Source organism: Schistocerca americana, chromosome 3 (genome assembly GCF_021461395.2).
Source record: "Schistocerca americana isolate TAMUIC-IGC-003095 chromosome 3, iqSchAmer2.1, whole genome shotgun sequence".
NCBI classification, from domain to species: Eukaryota; Metazoa; Arthropoda; class Insecta; order Orthoptera; family Acrididae; genus Schistocerca; species Schistocerca americana.
In genome coordinates, this window is record NC_060121.1 from 381,809,437 (window position 1) to 381,831,320 (window position 21,884).

Genomic DNA, 21,884 nt, shown 5'->3' on the forward strand with positions numbered 1-21,884 from the left:
ATATCGCCAATGATGGTAGGAATATCGAACATGTCATAAGCTAAATCTGAATGCCTTTAGTGACGTTTACACGTTGAATAAAGTGTGTGCACGCCATAGTTTGTAACCAGTTTAAGTTGTTTTCATATAGTTCAATTATTGTCACTCTGTGTATGGTGGTGAGACAGCGTTCCGTTCTTATCTCGTATGACCACTTTATCTTGATACTCGAATCGCTTTTGAACTCTCTTACTGTCAAGGAAATAAAGAACTTGAAACACAATCGTGCGATGCTGAATAAGCCGGAACACTACAACCAACAGTGTCGAGTTAGTAGCAGTAGCACGGAACGTGAAGGAGCACCAAGCCAGCTACGAGATTTTAATTATACATGTTCCTCCCCGTCCACTTGGATGAATGTTTAACTGATGATATCAACGCGTATGCACAGAATAACGTCAAACGACATCTCTGTAGAAAGATGAAGATTTGGGTTTGTTTGCGCTCTCGTCAGTGATGCCTCATGTAAAGGAAAACTATCTGGTTCTTCGCGACGGGTTAAGCTTTATTCGGACATGGACGCAGGCAAAGATTAGAAGAGCTGATTCCGTCTGACATGAATTGCGTAACTTATTGATTACCCGACCTGTTCGATACCATTAAGTAATGAAATCACAGAGGACGGCACGCTACATAATAAACTGAACGAGTTGACATTCACAAAGGCAAGGGTCGATAACTGCGACTGATATTATCAGGGATACTTATGAAATCATACTACGTCAGCTGGTTTATGGGTCAAAACAGTATATCATAGCCATCTGTAGTTGTTGATGCCTCGACAGTCATTCTTTGCTCATTGTCATTGTTGAATGCGTACACTGCACCCACTGATCACTGAATGATTTCGGCCAAGGTTTCAAGCACTTTGGGCACACATTACTCTGTGTAATCCTCAAGTTTTTATTACTCTGAGAATAAAGGAACTCGTAGTTCGGATTTTTTGCGGGAAGTAGCTCTACAAGCATTGTTCTTGGGTAACGTGCTTTTGCTTCACTCTTTTTGATGTGTTTTTCTTTAGTTCGGGTTGTTTGCAGGAAGTACTTTAGTTTTCCGGTTAGATTGCTGTGCGTCTATCAGTGTTTTCATTGGAGAGAGAGTCAAAACTGCTGATTAAATTATTGTCCAGTTAGTTGTTTCTCAGCGCCGTTTGGAGTTGGGGTGTGAACGTAGATCTTACGGACTGTGTAACATCGAGACGTCTTAATCCTGAAACAGTCCGCTCTCCATTACAACAAAGAGCCTACTGAAGCATTATGCGCCACTTTGTGGCACTATCGTTACTACACAATTCCAGGATAGGTTTAGAATACTGCTTAGATATATACTGCTGTCTATAACGGCTTGGAGCTACAGGATGCTCTGTAAGACAAAGTATCTAACGCAGACAGCACAATTTAAAATTTTTCTGTATGGCAATTACACAGATGGAATTGTGGAGGTTGGCCACAATGACAGTCAAGTTACTCTGCCTTGTTCAGGAAGTTCTGCTGCTAGCGGCCTTGTTGTAAGACAAGCTGTAATACCATGGCGTTGTGGGAACTGGGGAGGACGGAAACAATGATAGTTTCGTGACTGTCTTACTCGTAAAGTACTATTCGCGCACTCTCTGAAGAATGTCGGCGCGGTCTGTGATGAGAGCTAATTCAGTCGATACAAACTGAATGTGCCTGACCGGCAATGATAGCTTTCCCTCCCTGCCACCCTAGCCTGATTTCGCAAGCAGACGGCGCTGAGTTTATCTTGTCGTCTGCTTTTGTGTATGAAAGCAGACGTGGCACGCTGAGCTAACGACACACGAAACAAAACCATGAATTGAAAATACAACATAAAACGGCGACAACACTATCAGTTTACTCTGCGTAACATGCTAACTTCGGTAACGACCCGAAACACTTTAATATCAGGCTTAAATAGTAAACGCTCTAGCAACTTTTCTCGATTCACTGCTGCCATCAGCCATTTCACCGAGTGTCTTCTTAAATTGCACGATGAGTGGTGCTCGAAGCGACCTCCATGTAAAACACACTGCAACAACTTATCCTAGTAACATCTATCCCGCCTCCTCTACCACACGAGAGTCCTAACAAGGTGGCTGTGCACAGGAAAGGCATCAAAGCGCAGTCGGAAACGGGGATGAATGGTGAGATTATCAACGAAAACCCAGTGAATTCACGAAGGCCAGCGGAGAGTGCTGCATATCATTTCCTGGCCACACGTAGGTGTCTGTCCTGTGGCTATCATATGTGAGAGGGGTGCTTTTCGAAATGTGAAGGAAGGAAGCTTTTATCCTGCCTCGATAGAACGGGCCTGTCTTCCCCAAACTTGAGAAAAGGGCGGTGATCTCGGTCGACTGTGCTCTTTTCAGAGCCGAGTGATATCCCCATAGATGACCGATTTTCCAGCACTGGTTGGAAATAAACTTTGAAAAACATATATGCCTAGTGCTGTTAGTGGACGTTGGAAATGGCCAGTGGAAATGTTTGGATTCTCGTTCTGAGCATAATTTCCCGAAATCACTGATTTTTAAAATCATTTCGTGTGGCGGTTTCTGGAGCTGGAGAAAGGAAGTCGTACAGCGTGCCCTCGTGGGATGCAGGAGTCAAGTTTTGTCGCTTTGTGGTGGATGTGATGTTACGGAGTGTGTTTCGGAAGTCGATAGTCAGTGATACTCAGTGACCAGAGAAATGTTCTCCCTGCGTGGGAAGTTTCAAAAGAGATCCCCAGTGTGTCCTTCTGCGCGCGCGTTTTCGACTGCTGATCATTGCCGGTCTTCACGGCAGTTTAGTGGGCGTACGCGGATGCGGCAGGAAGAGGCTGCGTAGGAGAGCGTGGAGCCATTAAATAGCGGAATGCGTAGTTTACCGAACGAGGACTTGGAGACATCTGCCAAAAGACGTTATGTATTTCGTTTGTGCCGGAGGAAATTTGAAGTGTGGCGTTTTTGTGTGTGTTCTGCTTTCTAACTTTGGAATGATATCCTGTTTTGTTTTTGAAGGAGATTATCGGCGGGAGAGGCTAGAAACTGTTTTGAGGCGGTGTTGTGGCTGCCTGCTATGCCTGTTTTCCAGTTCATTCACCGGATTTGAGACTCTTTTGAAAGTAATTGGATTGCTACAGGGCACTGATTAATTCTATAGAAGTGACAATTTTAACCCCAACTCGAGGGGCAAAGCGGGGCTAGCGACCCTTGTGCAGATCGATAGTACATGAGTAGCAATGCAAAAAATTATTTAGGGTCTACCAATAGCGTCCCCGATCAAATTACATAAATTGTCTCACGCGAAACACCCGAAGCTCTGAAACCAAAATTTTGCCAACCGATCTCGTTAAACAAATTAAGAGGTTTTGGTCCTACGTAAAAACAATAAGTGGTTCGAAATCATCTATGCAGTAATTCAATGACTATACTGGTACCAAAACGGAACATAACAGAGAAAAGGCCGAAATACAGAATACAGTTTTCCGAAATCGTTTCATCGCAGAATATCGTAATACAATCCTCCCTTTCAATGACTGCACGAACGCCGAAATGGCGGAAATTGAAATAACTGGTTGCGGAATAGAAAAGCAACTACAGTCGCTTAGTAGGGGAAAGGCATCTGTGCCAGATGAGCTGTCTATAAGATTCTGCAGAGATAATGCGAAAGAACTTTCTCCCCTTTTAGCAACAATTTATCGTAGGTCGCGAGAGCATCAAAGGTACCTTGGCACTGGATAAAAAGCGCAGGTTATTCCCGTTTACATGATGGGTCATAGAACAGATATGCGTAATTACAGGCCTATATGGCGTCAATCTGTTGTAGAATCATGGAACACTTTTTACGCCCATGTATTATGGCGTTTTTGGAGAAAGAAAATCTCCTGTATAAAACTTGACATGGATTCCGCAAAGAGAGATCTTGAGTGACTCAGCTTGCTCTGTTTCTAAAAGTGCGGTAGGTGTCGTCGCTCAGGTTGATTCCATGTTCTTAGACTTCAGGAAGACATCTGACACAGACCGCAGTGCTGTTTAGTGAAAAAATACGAGCTTACCGAGTAGCGAACCAGATTTGAGTCTGGGTTTAAGACTGTCAAGAAGGTAGACGCCGAACTTTAGTGTACAAGATCGACGGATATAATTCGGGAGTATCCGAAGGAAGTGTGATATGATCGTCATTGTTTACAATATATATAAATGTTCTAGTAGATGACGTGGGAAACTCCTTAAAACAGTTGAAGGATGATGCGGATGTCTAAGAAGGTAGCCACACCAGAGGACTGCGGCGAGTTGTTGGAAAAGCTGTAGAGGACTGATGAATCGTTCAGGGACTGCTAGTTGGTCCTGAACGTAAATAAATTTAACAAATTGCGCATACATAGGAGGAGAAATTCACTACTGTACAGTTACACTATTGATAATGAAATGTTAGAACCAGTTACTGCAGTAAAATATCTAGGACCAATCATATGGAAGGATCTTAAGTGGAATGAACCATGTAAAACAGTTAGTAGGAAAAGCAGATGCCACACACATTCATAGGAAAAATCTTAAGGAAATGTAACAGATATTCATGCGGCGGCATGCGTACGTAATACGTTCCGAAACGCCGCGCATAAAAAAGGGGTCTGCAGTTGCTCACACTCGAGTTCTGTTGGTGATAAAAAGGTAGAGTTCAGTGTTTTGGGTAGCCCGTGGGCTAGGGACCATTTGTATTCCCAACAGAAGAATAGTCTTAGTGTCACTATGCTACAGTACAGGCTCAAAGTATGAATATTACACACTTACTCGTGCTTGCGTATATGGAGCAAATCGGTTGGTTCTTTTTGCATTCGATGTGGTCTACTGTGGGGTTAATGGGACTTGTGAAGGCATCATTAGTTTATGGACGGTTCCTCGGAAAACCCTACAAAAAGGTTCTTTTTAATATATTTTAGCAGTCACCAGCGGACCAAACCCAGTCGAGGAATCCAAGACGGCTATGCAAAGCAAACGGCTGAAATTTTAATGTTATTTTTCTATGATCCTGTTCTCGAACAATGTTGAAAATTTTCTTGATATATTTATCTGTTTCGAAGATAGGGAGGTTCAAAGTTACCCTACTTCTGCACGTAAAATTTGGTATGAGGCTTAATCTAAATAATTAAGAATCACAGCAAATTGCTCAAATTTTAACGCTATATTCTCCTGGCGTTTATCTAGAAGAGTATTTCTCCATTTTCAAAAATATTGTTCCATTATCGAGAAACATCTCAGAAACTTATCCTTTGGGTACCAAAACCCAGCCGCAAATTCCGAGACGGCTATGCGCAACTAATGGCCTTTATTTTTACGATGTCTTCTTAATATCCCGATCTCGAACAACCTTGAAAATTTTCTTCATCTCTGTATCTGTTTCCGATATACAGAAGTACAATTTTTCTGTACCTGTACACGCAAAATACATAAGTAAAATTCGATGTGAGGCGAAAACGTAGTTTAAGAAGTGATGTAGCACGGAGAAGTATGCTGTAAAACGTCCCCGGTATCATCAGAAGAGTTCTGGAAACCCCATATTGTAGTACTGAAGCTCATGACAATTTTTGTGCACGTAAAATCCGACGTGAGGTGGATAATTAGTTTTACGGTATTTCAATTTCGCGTAAGTAAGCTTTCAAAATTTTACTGAGCCATAAAGATCTTTTCACATGAGCGACCTGTCTTGCTTGGGCAGGGTAAAGAAGAAATTAGCAGAAAAATCTTCCTATTGCAGCACAAAAAAAGGTTCCTCTTTACTGAAATACTGGCTGAAAAGTGGGACAGCTGTTGCGTAATTTTACCTTCCTCAGCACCTGTAAAAATGTTCACAAATATTTTTGCTTGTGAATATATTCGCATGCTGAGAGAGGAGGGGTCAGTGACAGTGGGAACAGATGGAAAAGTAATAAATACTGTAAGATAGTAGACAGTGGTTGTGGTATAGAAAGAGCGTAGAACACAATGATAGCGTGAGAGAAAGAGAGGTGCACAATGGCAGTGGAGTATAGTTGACAGTGACAGAAAAGTGCTAGGAAAACAGTGAAGGAGACAGTGCCAAGGGGGGAGGAATAAAGAGAAAGAGAAAGCGGAATGGCTGAAAGCCAGTGATAGTGAGAGATTGAGTATATGACAATGACAACGAGGAAGAGGAAGATAGTGACAGTAAGAAGAGACAGTAGCAGGAGGAAGGAAGGAGTGAGATATTAGTAGCAAGGGAGAGCAAGAAGAAGACAGTGAAGTGAGAGGAAACTGTAGGAGTAAGACAGAACGAAGGAGATTGTGGCTGCGATTCAGGAGACAGTGACAGAGAGTCACAAAGAGGTAATGAGTTGGGCTGAATGAGTGAGTGAGAAGGGCAGCTGGGAGCGGATGGGCATGAGCGACTTGGAGCGATGAACTATTGGGTGTGAGTGAGTTACAGTTGGGGTAGCTTGTGAAAGTTTGAGGTATGTTGCATGTTAGAAAAAGCCCGAAAATGTTCGCATGCCAAAATTTGTGGGAACATTTTTAAATGTGCTGAGGTAGGTAGAATGAGGCACCTGGTATTCCACTTTTCAGAGTCTTGAAATAAACAGGAACATATTCACAGTTTTTGTGCTCCGATAGAAGAACTTTTTCCATTGGTTCTTCCAAGAGAGAAGTGACACACAAAACATTTGACGACTGGTTCTCGAGTATTTTCCGTGCGTCTGGAACCCTTACCAGGTTTGTTTGTTTGGTACATGGGGCGCTCAACTGCGCGGGCATCAGCGCCCGTACAAAAGTCCAATTTTTACATAGTCCAATCTAGCCACTGTCGTGAATGATAAAGAAAACAACACAAACACCCAGTCGCCGGGCAGAGAAAATCCCCAACCCGGCCGGAAATCGAATCCGGTACCCCGTGATCCAGAGGCAGCAATGCTAGCCACTAGACCACGAGCCTTACCAGGTTGGATTAATAGAAGAGATAGAGAAGATCGAACGAAGAGCGGAGCGTTTCGTCACGGGATCGCTTAGTTGACACCACAGCATTAAGGGGATGCTCAACAAACTCGAGCGGCAGGCTCGACAAGTGAGAAATTCTGCGTCAAGGAGAAGTCTGTTATTGAAATTCCGAGAGATTATTTTTCCGGAAGAGCCTGGCAGCACATTTCTTCCTTCCATATACGTCTCAGAAAATGAAAACAACGAGAAAATGTGAGAAATAGGGTTAATACGAATATTTGTCGACAATCGTTCTTCCTACCCGCCACTCGCGAATGGGACGGGGAAGGGGGGATCAGTTAGTGGTACCAGAACTATAGTGCGCGGCACACTTTCAGGTGGCTTGCGGAGTATTGATGTAGATGTAGAACGAACGAAAGGGACTATCCAAGAGATGGTGGTTTAGCTGCGGGGTGGGGTGGAGGGGAAGGGGGGCACCAGACAAGGTGAAATACAGCCATGCATGTTTAAAACTGTATGGGACGTGCAAGTATTGTAACAGCAGCATTGTGGGTTCCACCCGAAAGTGTAATGCTGAAGCGCTGTTTGCTGCACGGCGATCTCTGCCTGCGGAGTGCCGAGGCGAATAGTCGCTCGCGTGGAGGCTCCTAACGGTTGCGTGGAGGTGAATTATTGCAGGTCGCTGGGATTCAGGTGGGGTGCGGCGACGCCGTAATGATTGGTGGGTGAGCGAGTACCCGTGTTGGCGCGGCTCGCAGAGTTCAAGGAACGAGGCGGCGGTTCGCGGTCACGGGCGACCGGTCTGGGAGCGCGCTCGCCGCTGCGGCCCGGCGCTTCCTGTTCTGCGGAATCCCTAATGGCCGCGTTCCCCCACGCATTGCGTAACAAGTAGCGCCTCCGAGGGGGCGTGTTTGCGAGACCTTCCGGGGTGCTGTACAAGATTACGTTACGTCGACATAATGCGACGAAAACGAAACTGCTTGAGAAAAGTTTAGTACCAAACTCAAGACTCTGACAGCATTCGGCTGTTCAGTGCAGAACGTCAAATGAAACACCTTTCAGCCGTCTAGTTTCCAAACCGTTATTTTATTGGGCTACCAGTTTCGGCGAATTATTACGCCATCTTCAGACCCCCTGACCGATGTGAAGGAAGATTCCAACCTCAGTTCCGGCCAAAATAGAGGCCGGCATTCAAAGACTGGTATCGGCAGATTTCTGCTTGATAAAGTGAACACTTCAGAAATCAGATTCATCTTTGACTGGTTTGTTTGAATGTTTGTCTGACAGTCGGCAGATGATATGCTGGCCCCTATTTTGACCAGAACCGAGGTTGGAATCTTCCTACACGTCGGTCAGAGAACCTGAAGTTGGCGAAATAAGTCGCCGAAACTGGTAGTCCAATAAAATAACAGCTTGGAAATTAGACGGCTAAAAGATGTTTCATTTGACGTTCTGTTCTAAACTCGTGGCTGCATGATGCTTGTTTTCTTTTGTTCGGAAACCATCTCAGTATCGTTTTGACCATGGGAAATTATTAAGTACATCCCCCTATGTCATGGAAGTAAGAGGTATACCTACATTCTCAACACATCAGTAGATCACTCTGTCTCGAAAGTTAAGGAGACAATGGGGTTTGTGTACACTGCCCAGACTGTCAAGTCTCAAAATTTCGAGTTTACACTGTGCACGTATTGACGCGAGGAAACACGCTAGTAACGAGGTCGAATCTGCCCGAGCCGCCGAAGTGGCCGTGCGGTTAAAGGCGCTGCAGTCTGGAACCGCAAGACTGCTACGGTCGCAGGTTCGAATCCTGCCTCGGGCATGGATGTTTGTGATGTCCTTAGGTTAGTTAGGTTTAACTAGTTCTAAGTTCTAGGGGACGAATGACCTCAGCAGTTGAGTCCCATAGTGCTCAGAGCCATTTGAACCATTTTTTGAATCTGCCCGAGGGATTAGCAACGAAGGACGGCATGCCAGCCAGTGTGGATGTGGATTTTAGTCCGTTTCCCACATCCTAATAGGTAAATACCGGGCTGGTTCCCATGTCCCATCTCAGATAGATATGCGCAAACCCTTAGAGTATGATCTCCGTCTTGAACATCTGCTTTACTTTAGACGCAGACAGATGGGGTACACAAATTCCGTCCTGAGGGGAGTGGCGCTGTCAGGGGGCCACCGACTGTCTCTATCATTACCAAAACCCTTACAACAACGCAGACCCAGTAGTCGAAAAACAAAAGGCTAGGATGTAGAAGGGAAAGACGCGCATTGTCACTTTGCTGGCAGAAGATTTGTCAGTGCGGGAAGTTGCCGGCCGAATTGGCGTACAACACAGCGACGCTGAAGATCTGCCTAGTAGTGGTCGTCCACAGTCAACAACACCAGCTCGTAAACGCTCTCTACAAATTATGACTCGCACGTACACCTAAGAAAATACAAGAGAGTTGCTCGCTGTCTTTCTGGAAGTAAATGGGTGAATGGTAACTTTGTGTCGAACGAGACAATATTAAAGCGTTGCACACAGTGCGTTTGGCTTCAAGGCGTTCAATATGAACAACAGTACAACCCCCCCCCCAGAGCAGAGATGCCTTAAAATTGCAGATAACGCATTACCTGGTAATATACTTGTATCAGTGGCATATGGTTTCCCTTGTCGACGAGTCAAGGCCATGCACAAATGCTTCTTTCGGGCATGTTCTAAGTTCTAGGGGACTGATGACCACAGCTGTTAAGTCCCATAGTGCTCAGAGCCATTTGAACCATTTGAAATACAAGGACTGATTTATTTATGTCAATAAAACTACATATTTATTTCCGTCTATTAGTTCCTTATCTCAAAGTACTCAGGTTAGAATCCTTTACCGTTTTTCCAGCCCCTGCCAATTAAAGAGAATGCGCCAGCTTCACAAATTTACATTTTGCCAGCGTGTAAAAGTTGGCTTTGTTGACTGTACTTAGGCCACTAAACATTAATCATAATAAGTTTTTAACATATTTATAGTATTTCGACAGTGTTGTGTACATATCTCAAGGGGTACACAACAATACTACGAGATGCCGCTCACCTTATAGGCACAATCACTCCGTTCGCTCCTTCTCCGTTTCAAGCGTCAGCCCGCAATGGCACTCGCCAACTGGGAATATCTTTCTGTTTCCGCGCCGCGTCCATCTGCGGGTCGTATTCGTCCACCAATAGTGTTGCCAGCTGCCAAAGAGAGCGCTGTCAACCGGGGACTGCTTTGCTTCCTCCTAGTGCTGGCGGAGATAGTCATCCATCCATCGACAGTTAGAAAAGCGACGAGCGGCGCGGACGCATTGAGAGCTCAGATCCCACAGTCAGAGGACACAGTTCAATGCCTGAAGCCAGCTCAGACAGTTCCTGCAGTTCGCCTAGCACAGACGGTGCCAACATTTCCTGCAGTTACGCTTCGGAGCACAGTTCCACGAGTTCCGTTCAGAAGACGATACTTCCAACTTACCAGTCATTGTTTACGGAGAACTATAGTCCGATCCAGGAACAATTGCGGTTCGCGCAGCTCGAGACACGGACGGAGATTGCATTGTTGCCGGTTCCAAGCGACGGTTGCGGTAAGCACGGAGATACGCTCTGGGCTTGAACAAAGCTCGGGTCCGCATATTATCTCTCTCGCTTGCTTGTGCAGAATTTTTCGCTACCATCACCTTCAGCCGTGACGATTCGCAACAAATGGAAGAAAAATTCACCGAATAACTTGCTACGATCACGTTTAGTGCTCTCTTTGGCTACGATATTCACAGTAGAGCGCTGACAATGCTATTGAATGCTCGTTGGCTGTTGGAGAACGCGTGACGTAGGTTCGTAGAACAAGTCTAAACTCGATCGCCATCTTTCGTGACTCCACCTACAGGACATTGAAACGAGAGATTGCATAATTATTTTGAGACATAGCGACAAAATCATAGACTGCCAAGAACATAAAAGTTATTTAGAGTTCATTGTATTGGGTATAGATATCCAGTGCCACACATCAAACTGTTACCAAATTTAAATTAAGTTTCGTAAAATATTCTTAATAAATGATGTTGGTTGTTTCTTGGTTGTTTCTTACTGTTTTGCCACATTTCAGATCTACTGTTGCCCTGTCAAGCAAGAGTTTAATTAATAAAACTAGCGTGAAAATTGCCGTTTCTTTTATTGAACAGTAGTAAGAATTAGCTTCACTTCTACCGTGGATTTTTGGGCTGAATTAGTAGTTTCATTCAGTTACAACATTTCCAGCAGTCAGCCTTCAGCAGACGAAATAACTGCTGAAGCGAAGATACCCCCGTCAGTATCAATATTTCTGAAGCAGCAAACTCTTTGGGTTCAAGAAACACGCCCATCATTGTTAAGCTCGTCAGAGAATGTGACAAAAGCTTCCTTGTATACTTTGCATGAGTGGACACTTTCTTGGTAAAATAAGACAAAGAGGGCTCACTCCTGATGAGATGCGCTGCAAACAGTAGTAAGGAAATCTCCATTATCCTTATATATGTTGAGCGAAACGCTTCTTATCATTTCTGTTGCTTGTGCGATCAGTCAAAACTAAAGCCACATTCTGGGCGGGTTTTAGCCGCAGAATTTCGATAAGTCGGTTTATGAGAATCTTAACGTGCAGTAACGAAGACTCGGTAATTCTACACATGTTCTGTAACACATAGACATTCTTGCTTCCCATTTTCATTCTTTGGATTCACAAATTCCGAATCCCATTGTGTTTTTTTTTTTTTTCAAAGAATTTTTATAATTATCATCATCATAAGAGTTTGCGAGGTGTACACATCCCGTAACACGTGGTCAGACATTACGTGCTTTTAGTATTTGGTCATCCATACGCTTACGTTGTTATTGGAGGTCCACCACTGCAGTTGCTACTTTCGTCTCAATATAGATTTATTCGTAGTCGTTTATTTGACATATCCTCTGTATAATCTTCCGTAATCCTCAACCTATCTTTGATATGCTCACAATATCAACGTTCTGTAATAGATTGAGGTATGTGCCTTGCACATACCAGTACACAAATGATATGCCATTCGGCGTTTGAGGTAAGTTTATAGCTGTATGAGTCTACGAGATGCGGGACAAATGTATACAAAGATTGTTTTTGACTGTTTATTCATTTCAGGGCTGTAAATCCAAGGCTATAAGATGAATTGTTTACGTATATGAATTATAGGCCTCACTCACTAGTAGCAGAAGTGTATCTGAGTAAGATGGATTGCTAACTATCATTTAGAATCTAACCATAAGCGTAAGTAAACGAAAGTTTTGTCTGTCAAATGAGATAATTGCGTGCGTGAGAACATGGCATAATTGCAGGAGTCCAAAAGGTCGGAAATCTAGCCAGAGAGATGTAACAGGAGCTACACGTAACCAGTAAGAGTCGATGCGACATTCTTGTGTAGTAGAAACTAGACAGAAGCCTTAAAGCCAGTCACCGCTCTGGTGAGCTATAGTAACTGAGAATCCGTCGAACTTTAAAGCGTAACTAACAAACCAGTTCTTAGATTTTTTTGACAACTGCTGAGTGTGTTTGTGCAGTGATTAAGGAGCCCGCTTTCGGAAGGAATGGGCTCAAGTGTCCGTCTAACCAGCTAAATTTGTATCGGTGGTGTATTGATATCGCTTAAACCGACGCGGGGGTGCGTCATTTGAGTAGGAGACTGACGATTTCCTTCTACATCGTTATCCAGTGTGATCTTGTGTCATCAAAACAATTTTCCACTAATCTTACATCTTTGATCCCTCCTGATGGGCGAGGTGAGGCGTTAGTTAAGAAGTTCTGCAAGACGGGTTCAAATCACCAACCACTTATTTTGATATGAGTATTCCAGTAAATTAGTTCGAGTGAATGTGTGGTGGTTTCGATCTCGTATCCTGGGCCGGCAAACAAACAGACGTATCACTTCGGTATTAGTTTGAAGAATGCCAGAATATGTAACGGGTACTGATTAAGAAAGTGTAGCCAGAGTTTTATGTTATTAAATATCAGAACGTTGTCATTCACGGTGAAACTAACTTGACTTAAACGCTTTCCATTCGCCCTTCCTCCTACAGATGTTGCATCCAGCTTAGGTATTTTTCCGTTCCTAATGTCTTAGCCGTCGACGGGAGGTTAAACCGTAGCCTTCTTTCGAACAGAGCTAGCTCTAGCTAGTAGTTCTTCTCGTTGAATGCGGCAATTGGCCGTAGATGGAGGGCACATCATTTAGCCAGCTGAGAATGTTGCCCAGTGCAGTTACATCACGCGACTTGACGCTTTCACTGGCGCAGCAACCCAGAAAAGTTCGGCTCCATACGCGGTGCCAACGAAATCTATCGCAGATGAAAGTAAGAACTTCCATTCTTCAAGTGGTCTGCTGTGCTACTATTTCAGTGTGGTATGAGCGCAGTTTGATCACTACTACAAATAACATAATGTTGTTCTCATCAACTCTTTTATTGCTAGTATTACGTGTTTTTTCCATGCAGTATGATAATGTTTGCAGTGTTGGTTGGTTCCTGGTACAAATACTGCGCAGTGTCACAACATCCTGGTGTGGTTCACACTTGCTATTCTACCACAGTTTCCATTTTTACGGAATTATTCTCGCATCTCTGCCTCTGCAGGCTGATTAAAAATCGCTCCGCAAACTGTTCGGCTGAAAATAATGAGAAATGAACAGATCAATGTCTGTGCAAGAAAAGCAGTATGTGCGCCGTAGTGTGTTTGTAGAATGAGAAATGCACCTATTGGGATGGTATTCTTCAAAGAGCACTTGTGCGTGGGATCCCAAACGTATGTTTCTAGTAATGACGAGATTCCGGTGGTCACTTTTCGTGGCCACCAGTCGTCTAGAGAAAAAAAACCTCCCTTCTATTGATAATCGAGGGTCCTAAACTATTGGAACTATTTAAAAACAAAAACAGCTTCGAAATTAATTCGTGTTAATGTGTTATGTAGAGCCAGGACACGAGTATAGATTCTGTCACCTCCTTTATATGGCACTGTGCACTTTGGACAGGCAAAGTCTATTCTCGCGTAAAGTTCAGTGGTTCCTGTTTAGATACCTTCGAACTAAAAGAGTTGTGCATGGGATATTAAAATATTTCGCAGAGAAGAGTTACTTTCATAATATTCCATATTGCATACAGACAATGTCAGTCGGCCTTCCACATCTGTGCTCATTACCGATAGCAGCAGGCGCCGCGCACGTCCAGTATGCAAGCCGCATCGCACCGGTGTTTGCTGACTCGCATACACAATAGGCGAAGCGAATCGATGAGTAGTGATGGCAGTACTTGATCGAGTCTCAAGCCCTACGATTTCCCTGATGCGTTTCCGCATGGTGGATGCTTAGATTGGATCCGGAGCTGCATAATCCAGCTTCACCAAACAGCTACAATTATTTCTTTGAAATTTATTTGCTGATCGGTTCCAGAAACTTATATTTTTCCATCATCAATACTGAATATTATACCAAAACAACTTCATTAAAGATCTATCCATAAAAATCCCAGAAAAAGCTAGCACCGTGCTTTAGTTGGTGCTCAGTTAGGATGCCACTGTAAAGTAGTGTGCTATAAAATGAACAAATTTAACAGAGTGCCATTTCGATTTGATATGGGTTGGGAATGTTCTATGATTTTGTACTGAAAGTTATACGGACGATGAAGGATTGTAAACTGAGTGCATTGAGGAGGCTTGTAAACTGAGTACGTTGAAGTAAGAAACTATAGTCGGAAATTAATATTTACACAAAGTCTCTTTAAGGTAGTCAGCACGAGTTTAACATCATTACTTGAAAGCAGGTTACCACAGGTGCTGTCAAGGCTGTACAATGTTGCAATGTAGTTACAGTTTCATATTGCTTCTGTTAGAAGTTATTTAGTTTCGAGTAGAAACAGTTTTAGTTTCACAGTACGTTTGCACAAAATTTAAAGCAGTTAAAGGGTATCTCTATAATTTGTGTGTGTGTTGATGTAAAGATGTGACAATTTTATCTGTATACAGATGCTTGCAAAACAGATTTTTTTCTGCTATCAGCTGTTACTTACGATGTAACAAAGCCAGAATTTAACAGTGATAACTATTCATTTTGCGACATAGTCACATCTGATATGTGTGGGAAAAAAATTCGTGTTGCAAACAACATTTGTGTAAAGATAAAAATGTGACATCTTTACATTCAGATACTCTTCGACTTGTTTAAATATTGTGAAACTGTGCTGTGAAAGTAAAATTATTTTAATGCATGTAAATATTTTTACACATACTGTACCTAGAAACTACATCAGCAATGCTGGAACAGCAAACAATATCACTTTTTATCTTAGTTTTGTAAAGAATTGCAGCTACATTTACAACACAATGGGACATTACAGACTGGCCCTCTTCATACATATAGCATTTAAACGTCCGAGCCCGAACATTAATTTTTTAAAGTAATGCGATGCAATCCCCCCTTCCCCCCACAAAAAAACCAAAAAATAAAAATCATATTTGATTATTGGAATACTTCTGAGCGATGTTATCTACAAAACATTTGTACTTCCCTGACGAATTCTTCAGCAACTAAGTTCGGAAGTTTAGTTGGGATTACGTATGGATCCTGTATTATAACGTATATTTTGCGTTTTCGGATAACGTGAAACATAAAAACCAGTTAAACGATAGAAACGCGCTTTAGAGTGCCAAACATTGAACATTAATCTACGGCATAAACATCATGATGATTGATCTGAGTGTTAACAAATGGAAATGTTAAATAACAAATACTGAATCACAACTTTTTAATTAACATTTACATGTAACTACTGGTGGTATAGAAATAAATAAAAATTTGATCCGGAAAGCGAAATTATTTTTGTTAAAGGAGAAAAACTATATACATAAATGACTGTTCAATCCATGGGAATGAAAAACTATTTTTTTATATTCGACGTTTCTCATTTTTGTACCAAATTTCAAGTTATTGGCATTTTCGTGGGAATAGTAATTATTTTTGTTAAAAATTACAATTCATTATTTATTAATTAATATTTCCATTCTTAATAAATACAGAATTCAAAAAATATTTAAAAAAGCGTGCTAGTAGCGAGATTCAAACTATCGACTTACAGAATTCAAACAATTACACATCCTGAGCTACCAACCAGTCCATTAATAAGTATCAAATGTTTTGTAATTAACAGCGCTGGTATGTCTTGTAATCTTCAAAGGGTATTTTTTAAATTTCTTTAGGAAATTAATATACGGGCGCTGGCTCCATAAGGTCTCCTTGTTACATTTGTAAAAAAAAATAAAAATAAAAAAAATAAAAAAATAAAATACAAAAGTGTTGCCGCTGCAGAATGTTGTGCACGAACTGATCTCCGATTACGTCCCATAAATGTTCGACTAGGATTCACTGTCGGGCAATCTGGATGGCCAAATCATTCGTTCGGATTGTCCAGAATGTTTTCAAACCACTCGCGAACCGTTGCGCCCCTGTGTTATGACATCGTTGTTTGGGGACATGAAGTCAAATAGAAGCTACAAACGGTCTCCAAGTAAACGAACATGACCATTTCTAGTCGACGAAAGTTTCAGTAGGACCAGAGGAGACAGTTCATTCCATGTAACCACTGCCCACACCATTATGGAGCCACCACCATCTTGCACAGTGCCTTGTTGATAGCTTGGGTCCATGGCTTCGTGCGGTCTTCACCACACTCGAACCTTACCATAAGCTCTTACCAACTGCAAGCGGGATTCATCTGACGAGGCCACGGTTTTCGAATCGCCTAGGGTCCAACCGGTATGATCACTAGCCCAAGAGAGGCGCTGCAGGCGATGTCTTGCACTCACGTCAGTCGTATCCTGACGTAGCTTATTAACGCCAAATTTTACAACATAGTCCTAACGGGTTCGTTCGTCGTACGTCCCACATAGATTTCTGTGGTTATTCCACGAAGTGTTGCTTGTGTGTTATCACTGACAACTCTGCGCAAACGCCGTTGCTCTCGGTCGTTATGTGGAGGCTGTCGGCCACTGCGGTTGTCCGTGGTGCGTGAAATTTGGTATTCACGGCACACTCTTGCCACTGTGGATGTCGGAATATAGAACTCCCTAACGATTTCCGGAAGGCAATGTCCCATGCGTCTAGCTCCAACAACCATTCCGCGTTCAAAGTGTATTTATTCCCGTCGTGCGGCCATAGCCACGTCGGAAATCTTTTCACGTGAATCACATGAGTACAGATGACAGCTCTGCCAATGCACTTCCCTTTTATACTTTCTGTACGCGTTACTACCGCCATCTGTATAATTGCATATCACTATCTCATGACTTTTGGCGCCTCAGTGTATATCACATCGCAATTTGCCCACGTACACTTAAAAGAATCAGTGTTAACATATTTTGAAACAGTGATGGAAAAGTGATGACAGGCACTTGAAGATGAGCATCCAGGGCCCGAAATGCAACGTGCATTGAAAGAAAATCACGACTACTGACAGACGGCAAGTTGTTGTCTTACAATTTTACGAAAGTAACACGATTATTGCAACAGCACTGTCCATAGACAATTTGCACATCATAAGACCACTAAAGGTCGTAGCATCTGTTGAAAGTGAGGAACCCGATGTGAACAAGCGTTTTTTAATGAATATTCTTCCATACGTAAAGTCTATTACGCAAACAAATCTTTGTCGAGAACCTTGGCGAGCACTCTGTAGTTTAAACGAGCCAGTTTCTCGTGGTTTCTAAGCATGGTGACGGATTTCTTCCAATTAGTATGAGGCATATTGTGAAAATTGTCTGTGTTCATTCGTTTGCTTTCTAGCCTTTACACTCTCCTGCACCATAGACAGTGGATACAGAGGGACTTTTTTTTGTTAAGGTAGCGTCAGAAACATTGAAGCGTCAGTTATTGCCATGCAAATATACGAAACTACAAACTGTGGAACTGCGTTTCTGGGTCACAGACTATTTTTAAAGAAAATAACAATCCATTTTGATTGTAAACATAAATCCCCTTTCTCCACTGCATATCGAATAGAATTCAAATTGGAAATGATTATACAATGGAGAGGCTCATTATTTTTCGTTATCCCCTTGCTTCACAACAGATATTAAAGAGGGGCCCGTGCAAATCGTCTCTTTTTTATGCAGTTGTCTGCTGGAGTGTTTTATGAATAGACAGCGAGAGAAAGAATGTCTGTAGTCATGTACGAAGCTAATGTGCAAAATTTCTATATCCGTTTATTGAACTGCAGACGGAAATTTGATAGCTCAGTCTTACCCGTGAATACCGATACTTAAAAGAATGGTTACACACGCAATCATATTCGAAGAAAAACGAATCTTCAACTTTTTACCGCAGAACACGGGCAGAAATTTTGTAAGGGCTGGTGAGGAGCAATTCTTGCCTTGGAACGGTGAGAACTTATTTATTGGGCTACAGAACTGTTTTTTGGGTGTAGCTCGCACTGCTTCGGCTGCGAATGTTGGCGTAGAATTAAACACATCATATCTAACACTTAGCGAGTTTCAAGTGGTAACTGAATTGGCAGCATGCGTAGCTGAAAAACCTTTTTTCCGACTACGGTCGGAGGAACGGTAACAAAGTGTTAGAGAACAAGGTGAATAGTTCTACGATGTTAGGATTCTTTTGAAAGCCTTGATGCTAAGGTGATTTTATGAATTAATAAGTATCGATGAGTTCTAAATGTACACCAAGTTAATAAGTCACAAATACTTAATGCTGTTTGAATCTTTTTTAGCGTACCTTTCTAATTTTCAACTTCCTCTTTACTGTGGCTGTATGTAGACCGAAATAGGAATTGCCTTCCGCAAGCCTTCTGCTACCGCCTACTGTCTTACAGTTCAGCTGGTAGGCATAGCTTCGCCGCTAACTAATGGACAAAAAAGAGACCGACACGATAACGCCTGAAGGACGCACACTCAATGAAAACAGGCACCAGCTGGCGGCCAGTAGTCTCTCTTAAGACGCAGCAACTACAAAATCTGCCAAACGCTGGAACCAGAAGCACATTTTTAATCAAAAGCAGCACGATTCGTATTGATTACTGCTGAGAAGATGCTATTTCTTCTTTTGAATCACGGTATTTCGTACTGGTCTTACCGCTAGCACACTGACTAGTACTCTACACTTGTGTACGACTCATGTCGTCAGACACTAGAAAATTTTATTGTTGACTGCCAAGTCGTAGATAGGACACTGATATTTATTGCTGCTTTATTACGTAATCACACGACTGGCATGATAGCAGTTAGCATTCCAACATATTACATTGTACAAATTCACTTTGCTCACCGCCCATCTAGGAATATCATTCGACGAGCTCTTATTGCGTTGTACATAATGAATGTATTTAAGTGCAGTATGAATATGGTGACCACAATTCCAAACGTGCCTTATATATTCCAGACGAAATTGTACACTACCGTCAAGTACTACTAATGATCTACTCGTCCAGCCGTATTACATCCACATTAAAATAAATGCTACGACTGGCAAATACATACAGTTTAAACCAGTTTTTCAGTAAAACCGCAGATCTCAGGAGATCAGGGCAGTAGTGGCCATGTTGGAGAAAGTCAATACTGTGTACTGGACTGGTAGTCGCAATCAGACATTTGCTTTTCGGAGCCGATATTCTGCACATAAGCCTTCCGGAAGGCGTAAATGTGACCATAGAGATCTGCCTCTGTTTGGTTAGGGCACGGAAGGGAAACAGTCGTGGTCTTGCCGAAACTATCGCCCATACATCCTCCTGTTATCATATAAGAAACACACAGAAAACCGAAACTAGAAGGCCCAGTCGAAGTGTGTCCCCCGTGTTTTCTGTTTATCAATCTAGAAATGTTCCCCAATATTATGCTATGTGAAGTATTTGGCTTTCTCTTCCATGTTTTGTCATTTGGCCACTCGAGGCTATTCTTAGCATTTTGCCTTCCTCTGTGATAATGTGTTCTCACCACCTGGTGTCCTCTTCATTACTTTTTCATACTTTTCATGCCTCTCTCAACCACAGTTGTTATTTAGTTCTTTAATATTTCAAATGAAATTTATTTCTAGAATTATGGTAACTCTAGTAGCCTGACGCTTTAAAAGCTCGTTTAAGACTAAAGAGACCTATTATTGGGTAACACTCAAGGTTTTGGTATATTTCCAATGTCCAGTGACTGATAGAGAATCTTAGGTATGGTGCTGATGCTATAAGTGACCTGTTAAGGGTACATTCACGGAAATTACTAGAGGAATGAACGTACTTTTTGTGGAAGTCTCTTCGGAAAGTTTACATAGCAGCATAAACAGATTCGTGTTTCAACACGATCCATTGAAGATTAAAACAAAGGTACGAATAATAGCGTTAGAATGTTCTCTTCGCTGCTTTTGAAGCATATCAGTCGTAACTGCGAAACTCAACTCTTGCTTATACAGCATCGGCTGTCACAGTGAAACAAAAGGTACATTAATAACGAATGAATGTTTTGTCATGGTCCCTAAACGTATTAATTGAGACAGGTATCAAAGAACTTTTTCCTGTGGTGTAGCTTCCTTGAAAGTGATTATGATTTTTGTTTTACGCATTTGTCCAAGAACGTTATTTTGATGCGCGAGCATCAGGGTGATTTCAGGGTGATTTCAATCTCATATTTATGTTTCAATCATCATTATAAGAAACCCCTCGGATGAACAACTATCTCTTCAATGTAGAACCCTTCGAAAAATATGCATATTTCTTTCCATTAAAACTGAAATATAAATGGTCGTTAACATAAACAACACCACTACACATTCTTGTATATTGCGTATCAGAAGAGCGATCTTGGTAAGTACTCCACAAGGGCATACCACTTCGACAGAACAATGCTTACTGCGGTGTTCAAACTACCCTTCTGATTAAAACACCTTCACCAACCCGCGCCACATAGTTCGTCGCAACTGACCTGATGTGACTTTCATGTTTCGACTGTTCAGACTACGAATAACATACGGCGGTCCTTTCGATTATATTCATCCTGCCGGCCGAAGTGGCCGTGCGGTTAAAGGCGCTGCAGTCTGGAACCGCAAGACCGCTACGGTCGCAGGTTCGAATCCTGCCTCGGGCATGGATGTTTGTGATGTCCTTAGGTTAGTTAGGTTTGACTAGTTCTAGGTTCTAGGGGACTGGTGACCGCAGCAGTTGAGTCCCATAGTGCTCAGAGCCATATTCATCCTTATTTACATCTCTCATTACTCTTAATAACTCATATTTAAATACAGATGGCGAATCTTCCTAAACAAAATAACGAATTTTCGCGTGTCGCTTATGCAGAATGGTAACTGGAATTCCATCGTTGCCAACATACATCGACAAAATTTGCCTCACACACTGAGGCATTAAGTGGAACGTTTACTCCATACTGAATAGTGGCTGGTCTGAATTGATTGTGTGGGAATGATCTGAGAAGTTTTCTTGGTGTCACACTTTCATTGCTGTACGTTGATGAGGACATTATCCAGATATCGGAAGAATAATTCTTTTGCTATTTAGCAGACCTAAATGACCTGCATGCTTAGCATTGTAGACGAGGTGGAAATCGGTCAATTCTATACAGTCGCAGAGGGGCTCCCCATTATATGGTGGTGCCTGACTTTAAGACCTTACTGAAAGGACTGTCCCAAAGGTTTTTAGATATTGATCACGGTGACTCTGAGGAGCTTAATTGTGAGGGAAAAAATATCTGCGGCTTTTGTCTTCATGTCTTATTTTTAAATCTGTAGGTTGTGACTTAATATACAGGGTGATTCATATTAATGTTTAAAAAAATGGTTCAAATGGCTCTGAGCACTATGGGACTTAACTGCTACGGTCATCAGTCCCCTAGAACTTAGAACTACTTAAATCTAACTAACCTAAGGACAG

The 21,884-nt window shown here is 42.3% G+C and overlaps 1 protein-coding gene across 1 annotated transcript in view; it reads right to left on the reverse strand.

Moving 5' to 3' along the window:
- Nucleotides 1–21,884, reverse strand: part of LOC124606099 (heparan sulfate 2-O-sulfotransferase pipe) — a 275,172-nt gene that overhangs the window by 237,519 nt on the left and 15,769 nt on the right. The window lies entirely within an intron of this gene.